This window comes from Oryctolagus cuniculus, chromosome 12, assembly GCF_051225735.1.
Source record: "Oryctolagus cuniculus isolate XC-2025 breed Fujian yellow rabbit chromosome 12, ASM5122573v1, whole genome shotgun sequence".
Lineage (NCBI taxonomy): Eukaryota > Metazoa > Chordata > Mammalia > Lagomorpha > Leporidae > Oryctolagus > Oryctolagus cuniculus.
In genome coordinates, this window is record NC_142878.1 from 82,519,167 (window position 1) to 82,538,804 (window position 19,638).

Consider the following 19,638-nt stretch of genomic DNA (forward strand, 5'->3'; position numbering starts at 1 on the left):
TGTTTCCAAATGGATGTCACTGTTCTTCAGAAAATGGTTCCTTGTTACGTGAACAGGGTATTGAGAACACAAGTGCAGAGGCTCTTAGGACCCGTGGAGGCAGACAATTGGGAGAAGATAAGAGGAGCTGTCCATGACCTGGAAGAGGTGGAGGGCAGATGGGGTAGGACTTGGGTTAAATAGAAGCCCTAGAAGCCTGTGAATGGAGGAGGGAAGTGATCTAACTTACCCTGTCCCTGCTTAGTGGAGACCATCTGGAACCGGGCAGTAAGCAGGGAGCCCAGTTAGATGGTGGCATGGCCTCAGGGCAGTCACGTTAGTAATGGTGCCGGAATGTGAGCTTGACTTAATCCGAAGGCAATGAGAAATCATAAAAGATGAGGGTGAGGTTGAGGATTTATAGAAGATGCCTGCCTTTCTGTAGCCTGTGGCAGTAGTGTGTGTATATGATTGTGAACTTGCCTTGAAACAACCTCTTAGATTATAAATGGAAAAGCCCATAGAACCCATTTAGCCCAAACCTTGGACTTTGAAACCTTTCAGTTTGAAAAGGAAACCAGGCTCCAGGATACACAGTTGGTGGTAATCATAGCCGTGGATGAGACCCTGGTCTGTGCCCCTCTGGACTCAGGCCAATTCACCCTATGGACAGACTGAAACTCCGGACTGATGGCTGACTTGTTGATGACCTGTAACACGGATGCTTGGAGGAGACCCTGAGCTTGGCATTGGGAGGCAAGAATTCTAATTCTGCCTCTGTTCCTGGATGAGCCAGAACCCCCAGGTTGGGCAGCTTCCATATTGTACCCTGATAATCTGGATCCTCGTGTTGTGTACTTTAGAAAAGCCTTTTGTACACACTAATCATAGACCCAATTGTGAATATAGACGGAAGGCATGTTACTTGGTGTTACAGGTAAGGAAATTAAGGTTTGAAGAGAGATTATGTGACTTGACCTGGGTTATTGGGTGGATAAAAGCGGATCCCAAGTTCTTGATTCTTCTTTCAGTTCCTTTCCCACTAAAATAATTTCTTTTAATGTGTTTATTAAGTCAGCCTTACTGCCAACAAGACACTCCCACACCTAAGTAGGGGTTAGTACAGGTTTAACACAAAGGAGAGACACAATAGTGTGGATTAAAGAAGAGGGAGGAATGAAAAGCCCTCGGGCTTTTTTGATTTATGTTCATCTTGTGCTTCTCTCCGATGTGTACACCCAACCCTGTGTGGGTGCTTTTGTTAATCTGGTAGTGCCCTTTAAATTCAATGAAGCAAATATATTCATGATGTCATCACAACCGGGTGGAATAACATTCATCTTAGGTGAAAACATTGCCCTACATTAACACAAAGGCAATGTTTTTCAACTAAGAATAACTCAGTGGTGGTGGGAATGGACTGTAGGAATAAATTCATTGTGTTGTTTGATATTACTTGTAAACTTTTTTTTCTTTGGTCCACATCATCTTAAGACTTGGTACAACATCCACAACCAGGACTTTCTGACTCAAGGAGTGTAGGGAAGTTCAAACTTTGCTCTGAAGGTTTAGTAATTGAGGTCACTAAGACAGTGACAGTAGGTTAACAGGAGGAAAAATTTGCACAATTAGCATGCATAAATAGGGGCCATATGAAATGTGAAACTCAAAAGGCCAGGTGACTGAACCTTCAGTGCCCTCTTCACAAAGCAGAGAGAACTGGGGTACATACAATTTTGGATGAGTAGTAAATATTTTTAGGGGAAATGAGTTGGTCCAGAGAACCAACAATGGCCTGGGACAGAGTTCTTCTGGATTCCATCTCTTCCTCTAATTCATTTTCATCTTCTTTGGTGTGTGAAGTTTCAATAAGAAGTCAGTTGTGTTTCTCTTTGCAGCTTGGATATTGAGGTAGATATGAAACTTTCTGAGCAAGCCTCTGTTTACTTCCAAGATAAGGAGGACCCAAGATGATGGAGAGACCAGAGAGACCTCAGTTCTGAGGTTGTTTGCCCAGTGTGGCACGCCAAATTTCTATGCTCTGGGGTATTTTCTCAGTTGATGACCTTGGAAGCCAGGAACATGGCAGTCACTGGCACCCTTAGGACCTGAGAGCCTTATTTCTTGAGTTATACTTTGATTAAACTCTGACAGGCGAATCGGCATGGTTTGTTTGCATTTTTGTGTAGAGCAAGGTTCATTGCAAACATAGAGATGCTGTTTCTATTGTTGGCATTTTGAGGTTGGGGCACAGAATGAAGTTCACTTGAAATGATACCTTCCCAGCAAAAATTCTTAATCTTGCTGTCAGGATATTCAAATTAAGATACTGAAGAGGCCAGTGCCGTGGCTCAATAGGCTAATCCTCCGCCTGTGGCGCTGGCACACCGGGTTCTAGTCCCGTTTGGGGCGCCGGATTCTGTCCCGGTTGCCCCTCTTCCAGTCCAGCTCTCTGCTATGGCCTGGGAGTGCAGTGGAGGATGGCCCAAGTGCTTGGGCCCTGCGCCTGCATGGGAGACCAGGATAAGCACCTGGCTCCTGCGCGATACGCCGGCCGCAGCGCGCTGGCTGGGGCGGCCATTGGAGGGTGAACCATGGTAAAAGGAAGACCTTTCTCTCTGTCTCTCTCTCTCTCACTGTCCACTCTGTCTGTCAAAAAATAAAAAAAAAATAAAAAAAATAATAAACTGCTTGGAACATCTTTATGCATTTTGGTGGACAAGTACACAAGTTTGGATTTTGGTCGGCTATATATCTTAGGAATGGAGTTACTGGTCCCAGAGTACAAATGTCTTGAATCTTGATAGGTGCTGCCAAGCTGATTTGTAAGTGATAAATTTCTACTCAAATCAGCAGGCCATGAAAGTTGCTGCTACTTCATACCCTTTCCAGCACTTGGTATTCTTAGTCTTTTCAACTTCAGCCATTCCAGCTGGCCTGTAATGGTATCTCACGGTGGGTTTAATTGACATTTTCCTACATATTAATGAGGTTGAGCATATTTTCATCTTCATTGGTCATTTAAATTTTCTCTCATAAATATCCAAGTCTCATTGATCTTACTTTGTTTTTTCTTATTGCAAAAGGGAGCATTTTCTTTTTCTTTTTTTTTTTTTTTTAAAGGTTTATTTATTTATTTGAAAGTCTGAGTTACAGAGAGGCTGAGAGAGAGTGAGAGAGGTCTTCCATCTGCTGGTTCACTCCCCAGATGGCCACAATAGTTGGTGCTGGGCCAATCTGAAGCTAGGAGCTTCTTTTGGATCTCCCACGTGGGTACAGGGGCTCAAGGACTTGGGCCATCTTCAACTGCTTTCCCAGGCCATAGGAGAGAGCAGGATCAGAAGTGGAGATGCTGGGACTTGAACTGGCGTCCATATGGGATGCTAGCACTGCAGGCGGTGGCTTTACTGGCCACGCCATAGCACTGGCCCCGAGGAACATTCTCTTATACGTGTTGCAAATATTACCTCCACCTCTGCGGCTGTTCTTTTCACTTTCACTCTTTTTCACTCTTGCCCTTACTGTCTGCATGTGGTGATGTATATACTGCTCTTCCTTTGTCCTTTTAAAAATCTAGCCTGAGAATCTTTTCATTACCAGTACATAAAGAACCCTTTACACCTTTTTTTGTACCTGCATTGTGTTCTGTTACACTATTTTCCTATAATTTTAACTAAATATAATTAGACTCTATGAACATGGAAGTGTTTCTACTAGCTTGCTATTGCAAACAATGCTTCAACAAATAATCTTTTTTAAAAATGTGTTTGAGGGGCTGGCACTGTGACGCTGCAGGTTAAGCCATAGTCTGAAATGCAGGCATCCCTTATGGGCCCCAGTTCAAGTCTCAGTTGCTCCTCTTCTGATTCAGCCCCCTGCTAATGCACCTGGTAAAGCAGTGGAAGATGGGTCAGGTCCCTGGGCCCCTGCTTCTATGTGGAAGACCAGGATGAAACTCCTGTCTCCTAGTTTCAGTCTGGCTCAGCCTTGGTTGTTGCCATTTGGAGATAGAACCAGCAGATGGAAGACCTCTCTCTTTCTCTGTGTAACTCTGACTTTCAAATAAATCTTTTTAAAAAATGTTTGAAATATGGACAGAGAAAGAGATCTTCCATCGGCTTATTCAATGTCTGAATGCCTGCAATTGCCAGGGCTGGACCAGACCAAAGCCAGGAACCAGGGACTCCATCTGGGTCTCCCATCTGGGTGGCAGGGGCCCAAGTATTGCAGCCATCACTTGCTGCCTCCCAGAGTATTACATCAGCAGGAAGCTGGATCATAAGTGGAACTAAAACTTGAACCCAGGCACTGGGCCGTGGGATGCAGGTGTCCCAGGTGGTGACCTAGCTGCTGCACCAAACACACCAGCAAATAATTTTTTAAAGCGATTTATTTATTTATTTATTTAAAAGTCAGAGTTACAAAGAGAGAGAAGGAGATAGAAAGAGAGGTCTTCCATCCGCTGGTTCACTCCCTGACTGGCTGCAAGGCCATGGCTGCTGCCTATCTGAAGCCAGGAGCCTCCTCTGGGTCTCCCATGCAAGTGCAGGGGCCCAAGGACCTGGGCCATCTTTCTCTGCTTTCCCAGGCCATAGCAGAGAACTGGGTCGGAAGTGGAGTGGCCGGGACTGGAACCGGTGCCCACATGGGATGCTGGTGCTGTAGGCAGCTGCCCTACCTTTTATGCCACAGTGCTGGCCCCACCAGCAAATAATCTGAAACTAATGTTTTATTGTAAACATTCAATTACACCTAAAGGATAAGTTCCTAGAAGGAGCATTGCACATCAGAAAGTGAGGCTTTCATTTTGATATTAAGGGTCAAATTGCTCCCGAGGTTTATGGTCAAAAAAGGCTTCCATAGCCTTGGCAGCTCATGGCAAGAGCCTCGGGTGATCACTGACGTCATAAATAAGAGTGTCAATTGTTAAATTAACAACAGAAGTCACTGTGCACTTGCTCCCCATGTAGGACCTCTGTCCTTAATGTGTTGTACTAGGAGAATTAACTGCAAAACTTGTTCTCAAACAGTATGTTACACCTTTTGTGTGTGTGTGTGTATGTGTGCAAACTGTTGAAATCTTTACTTAGTATAGAGTTGGTATTCTGTATATAAAGGTAATTAAAAATGAATCTTAGTGAAGAATGCGATGGGAGAGGGAGTAGGAGGTGGGACGGGAGTGGAGGTGGGAGGGCGGGTATGGGGGGGAAGAACCACTATATTCCTAAAGTTGTACCTATGAAATTTGCATTTATTAAATAAAAACTTAAAAAAAAAACCTAGAGGGGCTGTTCTGTTGGACCAGGTGCCTGTTTCTGCAGTCTCATTTTTGTGCTCTGTCAGACTTTTATTTTTTCAAATTTAATAGGCAATCAATGGCAATCAATCTAGTATTCTAAAGGATTAATTTTTAAAAAGTTTGGGTTACCTTTTTTTTTTTTTTGGATAGGCAGAGTTAGACAGTGAGAGAGAGAGAGAGAGAAAGAAAGGTCTTCCTTTTCCGTTGGTTCACCCCGCAAATGGCTGCTATGGCCGGCGCGCTGCGCCGATCTGAAGCCAGGAGCCAGGCGCTTCCCCCTGGTCTCCCATGCGGGCGCAGGGCCCAAGCACTTGGGCCATCCTCCACTGCCTTTCTGGGCCACAGCAGAGAGCTGAACTGGAAGAGGAGCAACTGGGACAGAATCTGGCGCCCCAACCGGGACTAGAACCCAGGGTGCTGGTGCCGCAGGTGGAGGTTAGCCAAGTGAGCCACGGCACAGCTGGGCTACCTTTTAACACTTGGACATTTTAAAAAAGTTTGTATTGTTAAAAAGTTTATATTTATTTTAAAAGCTTATAGTGTGAAATTTATTTAAAAGGCATAGAGACAGAACTTCCATCAGTTGGCTCAGTTCCCAAGTGCCTGCAGGAACCAGTCCTGGGCCAGGCTGAAGCCAGGATCTAAGAACTCAATCCAGGTCTCTCCTGTGGGTAGCAGGATCCCAAATACCTAGGTCACCATCACCTACTGCCTTCCAGGGTGTACAGCAGTGGAAAGTGGGAATCAGAGTGGAGGTGGGACTTGAACCCGGGCACTTCAGTGTGAGATGCAGACATCCCAAATGCCACCTTAATCCCTGTGCCAAGTGCCCACCCCATAATACTTGCACATTTTTGTGGGATGCAGTGTAGAATTTCAGTATGTACACACAATGTTAATGGATCATACCAGGCAATTTGCCTTTCTGTTTCTTAATCTTTCTTTTGTGTTTTGAGTCTGCCAGCTCTTTCTTCTGTTCTTTATACTTTATTATAGCATGGTGCTGTGGACTACAGCCACCTCACTGTACTGCAGAACCTGTAACCCCGCCCCCTATTCTTTGGTACCCATTATCCCACATCCCTCAACTTTCATTTGTTACTTAGGAATTTTTGCACCAAAAATTAATGCCTATGCCAATGCATTGAGATTTCTATTCTGTTCCATTTGTGGGGTCTACTGTTTTTTTTTTAAAGATTTATTTATTTATTTGAAAAAGTTATACAGAGAGAGGAGAGGTAGAGAGAGAGAGAGAGAGAGAGAGAGAGAGGTTTTCCATCCGATGGTTCACTCCCCAATTGACCGCAACGGCCGGAGCTGCACCCATCCAAAGCCAGGAGCCAGGAGCTTCTTCTGGGTCTTCCATGTGGGTGCAAGGGTCCAAGGACTGGGCCATCTTCTGCTGCTTTCCCAGGCCATAGCAGAGAGCTGGATCGGAAGTGGAGCAGCTGGGTCTGGAACCAGTGCCCATTTGGGATGCTGGCACTTCAGGCCAGGGCATTAACCTGCTGTGCCACAGTGCCAGCTCCAGGGTCTACTGTTTTTATTCCATTACCATGCCCTTTTGATTGTTATAGTTGTAGGGTATGTCTCAAAATCTGGTATTGTCATGCCTCCAGCTTTGCTCTTTGTATTCAGGATTGCTTTGGCTATTCATGGTCTTCTGTTCTTCCATATGAATTTTGGGTTTGTTTTGTCCAGTTCTGTGAATGTCATTGATATTTGGATGGGGATTGAATTGAATCTGTAAACCGCTTTGGACAGCATGAACTTTTTTTTTTTAAAATTTATTTATTTGAAAGAGTTACACAGAGAGGCAGAGAGAGAGGCAGAGAGAGAGAGAGAGAGATCGAGATCTTCAATCGACTGGTTCATTTTCCAATTGGCCGAAACGAAGCCAGGAACTTCTTCCAGGTCCCCCACATGGGTGCAGGGGCCCAGGGACTTGGGCCATCTTCCACTGCTTTCCCAAGCCATAGCAGAGAGCTGGAGCGGAAGTGGAACATCCGGGACTTGAAACGGCACCCATATGGGATGCCAGCACTGCAGGCGGCAGTTTTACCTGCTACGCCACAGTGCCGGCTCTAGCATGAACATTTTAATAATCTTCCAATCCATGAACAGAGGAAGCTTTACCCTTTTTTGGGGTATCTTCTTCCATTTATTTTATTAGTGTTCTGAAAAAAAATTTTTTTTTGTAAAATGTCTTTTACATACTTGGTTAAATATATTACCAAGTAGTTTATTTTTTGTAGCTAATGCAAATAGATTTGCTCTCATAAGGCCTGACTTAGTGGGTTTACTATTGGGATATAAGAATACTACTGATTTTGTGTGTTGATTTTTGTAACCTGTCACTTGACTGAATTCATTTATCTGTTCTAATGGCCTTTTGATAGTCTTTAAATTTTTCTATATCTTAAATCATGACATCTGCAAACAAAGATAATTTTTTCTTTCTTAATTATATATCTTATTTCTTTCTCTTGTCTGATTGCTGTATCTAATAGCTCCAGTACTATAATAAATAAGAGTTGTGAATGTGTTAGAGGTGTTTGGTGTAGTGGTTAAGATGCTGTTTGGGATGCCTGCATCCCCTGTAAGAGTGCCTGGGTTCGATTTCTGGCTTCACTCCCAAATCCAGTTTCCTGCTAATGTGTACCTTGAAGGCCCAGGTACTTGGGACACTGCCACCTATGTGAGAGACTCGGATTGAGTTCCCAACTCCTAGCTTTGGCCTGGCCCAGCTCTTAAAGGCATTTGGGAGGTGAACCAGTGGATAAGACATCTCTCTTTTACTATCTCTGTATATCTCAAATAAAATACTAAATAAACTTTTTTTATTTTTTTAAGATTTATTTATTTGAAAGGTATGGTTACAGAGAAGCAGAGGCAAAAAGAGAGAGGTCTTCTGTTGGATGGTTCACTCTCCATGGGCCACAACGGCTGGAGCTGTGGCAATCTGAAACCAGGAGCTTATGGGTCTTTCATGCAGGTGCAGGGACTCAAGCACTTGGACCATTTTCTATTGCTTTCCCAGGCCATAAGCAGAGAGCTGGATCAGAAGTGGAGCAGCAGGGACTCAAACCAGTGCCCATATGGGATGCCAACACTGCAGGTGGAGGCTTTACCCACTACTTCACAACACTGGCCCCATAAACTTACTTTTTAAAAAAATGTTAGAGAATGGATATCCTTGACTGTTTCAAGATGTTAGAGTAAATGGCTTTAGCTTTTCCCCATCCACTATGATGTTGGCAGTGAGTTTACCATATATAGCCTTCACTGTGTTGAAGCATGTTACTTTCATACTTGATTTTTCTTTTTTGTTCAGGATTTCTTTTTTTTAAAATCATTGATATTGAATTTTATCAAATGCTTTCTCTGCTTCTGTTGAGATTATCATTGTTAACCTTCGTTCTGTTGGTGCCATGTGTTATGCTAATTGATTTGCATATGTTGCACCATCTTTGTGTCACTGGGATAAATCCCACTTGGTCATGGTGAATGATATCTTTCCTGTGATGTTGGACTCAGTTGGCTAGGATTTTGTTGAGGATTTTTGCATCACTATTCACTAGCGAGATTGGTTCGTAGTTTTCCTTTTTGTTGTTTTTGTGTCTTTGGAATCGAAGCAATTCCGGCCTCATAAAATGAACATAGAAGGTTTCCCTCATATCTACTGTTTGGAATAGTTTGAGAAGTATTGATGTCAGCTCCTGTTTAACAGTTTGATAAGGTTGTGGCACTGCCTGCCACATCAGCATTCCATTTGGGCACTGGTTTGTGTCCTACCTGTTCCACTTCTGATCCAGCTCTCTGCTGATGGACATGGGAAGGCAGTGGAGCATGGCCCCTGTGCTTGGGCCCCTACCATCCATGTGGGAGACCTGGATGAAACACCTGGCTTCAGCCTGCTGTAGCCCTGACTCTTGTGTCCATTTGGAGAGTGAACCAGAAGATGGTCTCTCCCTCTCTCTCTCTGTAATTCTGCCTTTCAAATAAATACATCTTTAAGACAAAACACAACAAGAAAAAATTGATAAAATTCAGTTTTAAAGCCATTTGATCCTGCACTTTTATTTATTGGTAGACCTTTGACTAATTCAATCTCATCCTTTTTTTTTTTTTTTTTAAAGTATTGATTTTACTTGCCTGAAAGGCAGAGTTAAAGAGAGGGAGAGGTAGATAGCTTCCTTCTGCTGTTTCACTCCCTATATGGCTACAATGGCCAGGGCTGGGCCAAGTTGAAGCTAGGAGCCAGGAGCTGCTTCTCAGTCTCCCACATGAGTGCAGGGGCCCAAGTAGTTGGGCCTTCTGCTGCTGCTTTCCCAGGTTCATTAATAGGGAGCTGGATTGGAAGTGGAACAGCTGTGACTTAAACCGATCCCCATATGGGATGCCTATGTGGCAGGCTGCAGCTTTAATCTGCCAGCGCCTCAGCCTCATTCCTTGTTACTAGTGTGTTCAGGTTTTCTATTTCTTCATAGTTCAATTTCTTTCTTTTTCTTTTTTCTTTTTAATAGAAAACTTTTATTTAATAAATACAAATTTTGAAAGTACAACTTTTGGATTATAGCAGTTCTTCCCCCCATAACCACCCTCCCACCCACAAACCATCTCATCTCCTAATCCCTCTCCCATCCTATTCTTCATTAAGATTAATTTTTAATTATCTTTATATATAGAAGATGAACTTTATACTAAGTAAGGATTTCAACAGTTTGCACCCACACAGACACACAAAGTATAAAGTACTGTTTGAATACTAGTTTTGCAGTTAATTCTCATAGTACAACATATTACGGACAGAGGTTCTAAGCATAGTTTAATTTTTATAAGTTGTATGTATATAGAAATTTATTCATTTCTTCTAGACTTTTAACTTTGTTGTTATATATAGTAATCCCTAATGACCCTTTGTATTTCTGTGGTATAATGTATAATATCTCTTTCTATCTCTGATTTTACTTATTTGGGTCTTTTTTCATGATTAGCCTGGGTAAAGGTTTACTGATTTTTGTGTCTTCAAAACACTAGCCATTTGGTTGATCTTTTGTATTGTTTGTGTAGTTTATATTTTATTTGTTTCTGCTGTAGTCTTTACAAATTTTGGTTTTTTGTTTTTCTAGGTATTGTCTGATAAATTCTGATTTTTTTTTTCAATATATATGATTATGGCTATAAACTTCTCAGTTCTGCTTTTGCTATATCTCATAAGATTTGGTATACTGTTTCCACATTCATTAGTTTAAAATAATTTAAAAAATGTTTATCATTCTTTACATTTGAGAGGCGGGGCAGTGGGAGCAGAATCAACCATCTGCTGGTTCACTCCCCAAAGGTTCACAATAGCTGGGGGTGGGTTAGGCCAAAGCCAAGAATATGGAGCTCCTGTGGGTCTCTTACGAAGGAACTCTGTCATCTGCCTGCCAGGATGTGTGTAAGCAGGAGGCCTGATGGGAATTGGAGGTGGGACTTCATCCCAGGCACTCTGATATGGGATGTGAGTGTTCTTAGTGGCTCAACCCACTGAGCCACAATGCCCACCCCCAAACTATTTTTACTTTGCCCTTTGATCTCAGTGACCTGTTGTTCACTCCAAAACATGTTGTTCAGACTCTATGTATTCATATAATCCCTAGAGCTGCTTTGTTGTTGACTTCTAGTTCTATTCCATTGTCGCCAAAATAGACAAGTGATTGGATTTCAATCTTTTTAAATTTGTTGAGTCTGGTTTTGAGTCTAACACATAGTCTATCCTGGAAAATAGTCCATGTGCTGATGAAAAGAATGCGTATGCTGCAACTGTTAGATGGGATGTTCTGTGAATGTCTGTAGAGTGTGCTTGGTCTGTAGTGTAGTTTAACCCTGATGTCTTTGTTGATATTTGGACTGGGTGATTCGCCCACTGATGAATGTGAGATATCGAAGTCCCTCACTATTACTGTATTGGAGTTATCTCTCTCTCTAGCTCTCTTAATGTTTATTTTGTAAATTGGATGCTCTGGAATTAGATAAAAGGAACATTTATAATTGTCAGGTATTTTTGTTGAATTGATCATTATATAGTGACCTACCTTTGTCTCCTTTTACGGTTTTTCTCTTAAAGTCAATTTTATCTGATATTAATATTGCATATACTTCTTTCAGATTCCATTTGCATGAAATATTTTTTCCATTCATTGAATGTTTTCAGTCTGTGTGTATCTTTACTGGTGAAGTGAGTTTCTGATAGGGCCTGTATGGGAGAGTCCTGCTCTTTCATCCATTTAGTCAGTTTGTGTCCATGGATAATTTAGTCCATTTACATTCAGAGCTGTCATTGATAAATACTGGTTTCAATCTGTCATTTAAAGAAACTCTTCAGTTTGAATATATCTGATTCTTTTTCAGGTGGGATGGCAGTTTTCCTTCTTTGTTTCTGAATCTAGGACTTTGTTAAGTATCTTTAAGCTTGTTCTGATGGTAATCAACTCAATCAGTGTTTTCTTCTCTTGAAAGGTCTTGATTTCTCATTCTTTTGTGGAAAGAAAAAAGCCTTCACAGGGGCAGCATTGTGGTGCTTTGGGTTAATCTCTGCTCCCCTACTTTGCTACTTTTGCTTTTTTTTTTTTTTTTTAGATTCATTTGGAAGGCAGAGTTATGGGGTGGGGAGAGAGAGATTTTCCATCTGCTGGTTCACTCCCCAAATGACCACAAAAGCCAGGGTTGGGCCAGGCTGAAACCAGGATTCAGAAGCTTCATCAGGGGTCTCCTCCATGGGTACCTGGGCCACCCTCAGCTGCTTTCCCAGGCATCTTAGCAAGGAACTGGGTCAGAAGTGGAGCAGCCGGGACTTGAACCGTTGCCCATGTGGGATGATGGTGCTGTAGGCGGCCAGCCCCCCCCCCCCCTTCTGACCTAGCTTCTTGCTGGTGAAGGCAGCAGAAGATGGCCCAAGTGCTTGGATCCCTGCTATCCATGAGGGAGGCCCAGATGGAGTTGCAGGCTCCTGGTTTCAGCCCCAAGTCCTGACCATCGTGGCCATTTGGGGAGGGAACCAGCAGATGAAAGATCTTTGTCTCCTTCTTGCCCTCTCTCTCTGTCATTCTGCGCAATAAATAAAATAACTATCTTTTTCTTTTAAAAAACTTCACTGGGTAAAGAATTCTTAGTTGGAAATTGGCAGTTTTTTCTTTCAGAAGTTGGAATATATCACCTATTCCCTCCTAGCCTATAAGATTTCTGATGAGAAATCTCTTCATCTAATGAGGATTCCTTTAAAAGTGACTTGGCACTTGTCTCTTGCAGAGTTTAGACTCTTCTCTTTCTGACTATAATGTATCATGGTGAGGATCTTTTTTTTTTTTTTAAGATTTATTTATTTATTTGAAAGTCAGAGTTACACAGAGAGAGGAGAGGCAGAGAGAGAGAGAGGTCTTCCATTCGCTGGTTCCCAGATGGCCGCAATGGCCGGAGCTGCACCGGTCCGAAGCCAGGAGCCCAGAGACTCCTCCGGGTCTCCCACTTGGATGCAGGGGCCCAAATACTTGGGTCATATTCTACTGCTTTCCCAGGCCATAGCAGAGAGCTGGATTGGAAGAGGAGCAGCCGGGATTAGAACCAGTGCCCATATGGGATGCTAGTGCTTCAGACCAGGGCTTTAACCTGCTGCACCACAGCGCTGGCCATGGTGAGGATCTTTCTTGGTCATGTCTGTTCAAGGTCCATATTTTTCTCCAGATGGGGAAAGTTTTTGTGTGTTTTATTGACTAGGTTTTCTATGCCTTTACTGCTTTCTTCTCTCTCCAAGTTTACCAGAGTTCAGTATTTGTTGAATGGTGCCTCAGACCATTATGTAGCTGTCTTCATTCTGTTTAGTTCTTCAGTCTGACTGAGATGTTTGGGCAGACTGGTCTTCAGGTTTAGATGTTCTTTCTTCTGCTTGATCTAGGTTGTTGTTGAGGCTTTCAACTGTATTTTTTACCTGACTTACTGACTTCTTCATTTCTAAGATTTCTGTGTGCTTCCTTTCAAGAACTCTGTTTCTTTGCCGAGTTTCTCATTGGTACCTGTCGCTCCCCCATTTGCGGAGGAACGACACTGGACCCTGCGCTGTTCTCTTTGCCCGGCTCTTCCCGGGTTAGCTGCCATTCCCTCACTCACAGAGGAACGACACCATCCCGGGTTAGCTGCCGGCCCCCCCACCTTCGCGGAGGGGCGGCACCCCACCGCTTTCCCCGCTTCCACGGAGGAGCGGCACACCGCCGGCCGGCTCTCTCGGGGGCTGCTCAGATGTTCCTCAGATGTTCCTGGTGCCTGCTGTCTCTCCTCCTTTATAGTCCTCTTCCACCAATCCATGCTCTGCTACCCACACGCCGAGCACGCTGCTCTCCTCCAATCAGGAGCAGGATCAGCTCCTGCCACTTGTTAGACAAATTGGCGAGGCAGCTGCATAGAAGTCGTTTGCTCTCTCTCAGCGCCATAATGTGAAAGAGCAGATGCATAGAATTAGTCCTAGTTCTAGTAATTTAGTCTAGTCTCAGTTGCTCCCCACAGGTACCCATGTATCGTTTTCCTGATTACATTGAGCTCTGTGCTCCCTTAAACCTCTTGAGTGTCCTTACAGGAATTGTTAGAATCCTTTATCGGTCATGACTTTCTTTGAAGTCTGATACTGAAGTATTACTGGGTTCCTTTTGTGATGTCACATTGCCTTGCTTTTTCATAGTTCTTGTGTCTCTGTTGGGATCTGTGCATCTTTTGGATTAATCATTTCTATTTTTTTAATGGGTAGCCTTAGTTTACTTGAGGTTTGATCCCAAAAAGTGTCTTTGGATGTCCATTTATTTGGTAGGCTACTCAGGCTTTAGTTCCAGTTGGATATAGTAGTATAGTGTTCCTGTATCATTTCTTGGTGGTGTCGTTGTTGGTGGCAGTAGGGGAGGGGCTCTTCCTGCTCCTGGGGCTAAGCAGAGTTGCTGGGATCTCTGGAACACAGGCTGCCAGCCACCAGCTGAGCGAGAGACTGGAGTCACAGGAGCAGCATTGGTGCTGGGAGTGGGTTAGAGTGTCCCGCAACTGGGCCAGATGCACAGAGCCCCTCGCCACAATGTGAGCGGGGCCAGAGCTGTGTCAGAGGCACTCCTCTGGGAGTGGGCTGAAGCCTCTGGGCAGCGCTGATGCCAGGAATGGGCGTGTGTACACTGTCCTAGGGAGGAGTTGGGCAGCAGGGAGGCGCTGGCAATGGGCCAAGCACGCCAGATCCCAAGCTCATAAACACAGCCCCGAGTTTGTACATTTTATGATCAGTGGTGGGCAGACTGGGCTAGGGTCATGGGATCCCTGGCTGGGAGTCCCTATATGTCTGGGTCCTAGTGGCGGTTAGTAATGCCCTGGGTGGCAGGGGAGGAGAAGTAGTGGAGGGGGCTGGGCCTCAAAGCAGAGCAAGCAGGAAGTCCTACTTGTGGGTCTTGGAAGCAGGATTCTCCAGTTGTTCTGAACCCACTGCTCTTGTGCAATGGCTGGGTGCTGGGGCCACAGTTGCTTTGTGGGATCCAGCTGGACTCGGAGGCTGCAGTCTTTTGCTGCTGTGGTGGAATGTCTACAGGGTCGCAGGGATGGGGATATGCAGGGGCTTCAGTCCCCCTGTGCATTATTGATTCTGACAGTGGCCCTTTATGATGGTGCGACACCACCTCAGCCTGTGCTCTGGGTGCATGGCGGGTAGAATGTGAGCTCCTTCACTGAACTCAAGCGACCATGAGTTTTCCAATTGACCCTCCTCTCTGGGCCCCTGGTGTGTGGCCAATGTGGATTCCTCGGTCCATTGGATTGCCCTTGGAAGGCACTCATGCAGGCGGCCTCTGCTGAGGCTTCCTGTTGACCCTTTCTCTGGCACTGGGGATTCTCCTGGCCATGGGGCCAGGGTCTCAGTAGCCAGTTGACTTTGTTCCTGTCTCCGTGCTGCCCTCCCAACTCTGTGTCCTACCAGGTTCCTGTTACTCCCTCACTGAGTTCTGTTCTCCTTCCTTGGGCACCATCTCAAAATGCAGCTGTTGATGTTTTCATCCTTTCTATGGAGGAAGAGGTAAATCTTGGAAACCTCTATTCAGCCACCTAGGGAACAACTACTCAATATAGTTAAAAAAAAACACACACACAAAGTTTTAGTGAGTCTGATTGACGTAGAATAAATTACACTTGAAGTATTCAACAAGTTTCTGATACATATCCATGCACGTGAAGCCATCAGTGCCGTCAAGAGCATGAACACACTCTGTTCTGAGCTTTCCTCCTACACCTTGGCAATTCTCCCCTCTTTTCCCTCTCTTCTCCTCCCATAAATAACCAATGATCTGCTTCTGGACACTGTAGACTAGTTGGCATTTTATAATTTGTCCACTTAACCTGTTGATGAACACTTGGGGGTTTCTGGTTTTTCTTTTTAAAATATTACAATAAATGCTGCTATAAGTATTGACACACAAGTCTTTATATGGACACATATTTCCTATTCTCTTGGGTAAGTATCTAGAAGTAGAATGGCTAGATTACATCTCAGGTATATAACTTTTTTTTTAAAGATTTATTTATTTTACTTGAAAGTCACAGTTACACAGAGAGAGGAGAAGCAGAGAGAGAGAGAGAAAAAGGTGGGGAGATGGGTCTTACATCTGCTGGTTCACTCCCAGATGGCCACAATGGCCGGAGCTGAGCCAATCCGAAGCCAGGAGCTAGGAACTTCCTCTGGGTCTCCCACATGGGTGCAAGGGCCCAAGGACTTGGACCATCTTCTACTGCTTTCCCAGGCCATAGCAGAGAGCTGGATCAGAAATGGAGCAGCTGGGACTAGAACCAGCGCCCACATGGGATGCCAGCTCCACAGGTGATGGCTTTACCTGCTACGCCACAGCACCGGCCCCTGTGTAACTTTTTTTTTTTAAAGATTTATTTTATTCATTTGAAATAGTTACAGAGAGAGGTAGAGCCAGAGAGTGAGAGAGGTCCTCCATCTGCTGGTTCACTCCCCAAATGACTGCAACAGCCAGAGCTGAGCTGATCCGAAGCCAGGAGCTTCTTCCAGGTCTCCCATGTGGGTGCAGGGGCCCAAGGACTTGGACCATCCTCCACTGCTGTAGCAGCTTTACCCGCTAAACCACAGTGCCAGCTCCTCATTAACTTCTTTTTTTTGACAGGCAGAGTGGACAGTGAGAAAGAGAGACAGAGAGAAAGGTCTTCCTTTGCCGTTGGTTCACCCTCCAATGGCCGCTGTGGCTGGCGCACCGCGCTATTCCAAAGGCAGGAGCCAGGTGCTTCTCCTGGTCTCCCATGGGGTGCAGGGCCCAAGCACTTCGGCCATCCTCCACTGCACTCCTGGGCCACAGCAGAGAGCTGGCCTGGAAGAGGGGCAACCGGGACAGAATCCGGTGCTCTGATTGGGACTAGAACCTGGTGTGCAGGCGCCTCAGGTGGAGGATTAGCCTATTGAGCCATGGTGCCGGCTCTCATTAACTTCTTAATAGTTGTGTTTTTCGGTGTTAGCAGAAACTCATTTGAAGAATTAGAATTCCAAGTGTCCACTTCTCTGCCAGGATGTTTGATGTGATCTTTTGTCTCCCTGGTCAGAGTAAGCAGAGCAATTTTAGAGGCTGTATTGGATAGTTCAATATTGGAAGCCTTTTTTGTGGGTACTTCTGTTTTTGGTGTATGGACTCTTGTACATGTAGGTCAGATCTGGTTGTGTTGATGGACTTCGTGTTTAAGATCTATTTGTTGAAAGAATTTGCTAGACAGAACTTTGGTTGGCCTCAGTCACCTGCCTGGGAGTTATCTTCATCCAGTTCTAGAGACTGCTTTTCTGGCCCCCCCGGTGACTCAAAGCTGGCCTGAAGCTTGCTGACCCCTTATCTAACTTGCAGTATAGCTCTGAGGGGGCATGGACCAAATCATCAGGTTCTCCACTTCGGTGCCACCCTTCCCCCCCCTGCCCCCAAGTTAGGAGCTTATCTCTGATAGATTTTCAGTGTCTGAAGATTACACCTGACTCGAAGCTGTCCCAAATGACAGGTTACTCTGCTACATCCTCTTCCTCTCCCGAATCATGGCCCAGTAATTCTTTGCTATCTCTTTAGCCTTTAGATATGCTACGCAGATTAAAATACATTTTTCTTTTTGAGTTTTTCTCAATGGGAAGGCTAGTCCAAATGATCAAATTTGCAGTTACTAAAAATGGGAGTCTTCGTAAGCTTTCTCTATGATTATAGTTTTGAATGGTGTGAATTCAGTATTTTAAAAATTAAATGATCAAAAAAATCCTTCACAAAAGAAAGGTGATCTTCTGGACTAACTCAGTTCTGTTTGAGTCTCTAGAAAAAGCTCCTGATGGCACTGATAAGCTGTTCCAAGTCTAGAAATCCTACAGGGAATTAGTTGGCCTTCCACTACAGGTGACTTTGGGGTCACCGGTTAATCTGTGTGTGATACATAAACATAGTTAAAACCATCTGTTGTCCAGGAAGGTTTGGAAATCAGAAGGGTCATTTAACGGGGTTTTCCTTTGCTTACTATGCATTGGTAATTTATGTTTAAACAATGAATCCATGAATTCAGAATGACATTATGCAATGAGGGTATTTCAGAAAGTTCATGGAAAAATGGAAGAAAAAGATAAGGCCTATTTTCCATGAACTTTTTCGAGGCCCTTCACAAAATTAAATAGTACATATTTATCTAACTTTAAGTTCGATCGTGCGTTCTGATCTTGATCATTAATATAAGCTTATCATTGTAAAAAAAAAAGATTAAAATGATGTGGTGGACTGGACTGTGAGTTCTGACCTAGTGACATGCCTGAATTCTTTTCTTATTCATAGGAAAGCCCCAATATCACCTCCTTATCCTTGTATCTTATACAATAAATAAAAAATATGGCTTTTCTGGGAGTGAGGAATGAAATGTTACCTTTTGTTTTACTCCAGACAACATGTGTACCAACTAAAGAGTCAATTCTGGTTTTCCTGTTGAACTGATAAAGATCTCGTGATAAGAAAATCCAAGTGCTACTGACATCACCAATGGCTAATCACCTCCAGATTTTCTGGGACACCTTGAACTCAGAAATTTCCTGAAAGCTGAAACATAGACTATTGTGTTCTGATTGGAAACACTCCAGATCAGTACCTGAGGGTATTTTCCTGGATCAGTGAAGACAGGTGTGGAATTTATTCTTCCTGCTGCTTATTTTTTTGTTCTCTGAGGACTCTGTCAGTTGTCTGAACTTAGGAAAATGTGCAAGCTTATGTAATTCTCTATTCATTAATAGAGTACAAAATAATAAAAAATCTCATGCTATACCATGGTACAGTTCTGAATTTAGTGACTGGTTAGGTGTATGGTACACGAAGGGGCATTGTACAAAGTACAACAGAATGCTTACCTCAGCATGTACATTTTTTTATCAAATGTACTGATTATGAAATAACTGACACTAACATACATTTATGATCTTCCTTAAGTGTCACGAAGTTTGAGTGTTCAATCTTGAAACAAGAGCATAAAGATGCTTCAGGGTCACTTAAGTAGCACAGGCTGTCACCTTCATCTCTAATAAATGGGCTTGCAATCTTGATTTCTTTAGCCTCTCTATGAGGTAAAAATATAAGTTCAAGGGATCATGAAAAGTGTGGGATGTTCCCTTCTACAATTCTATTTAACCCACAGATTTGAGCTTTGTCCTTCACCGGATTGTAGAATGCTGAAAAACCTAGTACTTCTCTTGAGAGTTGCTTGCATCCTTTCCACAAACCTTTAGCTCTGAGTGACAATCAGTATCCCTAAATAAGCTTTTCCAACTCCTCCGGTTTGCAAAGAATAGCCAAATCTCTACCAGCAATGCCATTTCTAGCTAATCCATGTGTTCAGTATCAATTGGTTTAAAACTGTTTCATTATGGAGAAGAGTACAACCGAATGTCTGGCATTCCCACCCGGAGTGCAAACTGTGACCCTAATCATGAGGAACAGTTAGACAAAGCCGAGGTACAAGATACAAGACAACTGCCCATGCTCTTCCAGCCCACCAAAGTATCAAGTACAAAGACTGTGGAAGTGTTTGATTCCAGAAAATGAAAGAGCCTGACAACTAAGTGCAGAGCAAAGTCTAAGATTTTCTTTTGCTAAAGACTTAATTAGGACAGTTGGCAAAGCGAGAATGATAATGGCCTATCTGCAGATTGGATTGCACAGTTGTATCAGCATTCATCTTCAGAGGTTCCAGTGTACTGTGGTGGTTTAAGTGAATTTTCTTTTTTAGGAAATACAAGCTGAAATATCCAGGGATGTGTAGGGGGAACCATGTCTATAACTGATTTTTACATG

The 19,638-nt window shown here is 43.7% G+C and overlaps 1 protein-coding gene across 2 annotated transcripts in view; it reads left to right on the forward strand.

Annotated features, from left to right (window-relative positions):
• The window catches only part of GCNT3 (glucosaminyl (N-acetyl) transferase 3, mucin type), a 135,850-nt gene that overhangs the window by 12,670 nt on the left and 103,542 nt on the right, over positions 1-19,638 (forward strand). The window contains exon 2 of one of the 2 annotated variants that reach the window (XR_016217581.1): positions 18,241-18,474. The exons of the other annotated variant lie outside the window; for it this stretch is intronic. The gene's annotated coding sequence lies outside the window, so the exon portion shown is untranslated. The remainder of the gene's footprint in view (positions 1-18,240; positions 18,475-19,638) is intronic. 2 annotated transcript variants of the gene reach the window in all.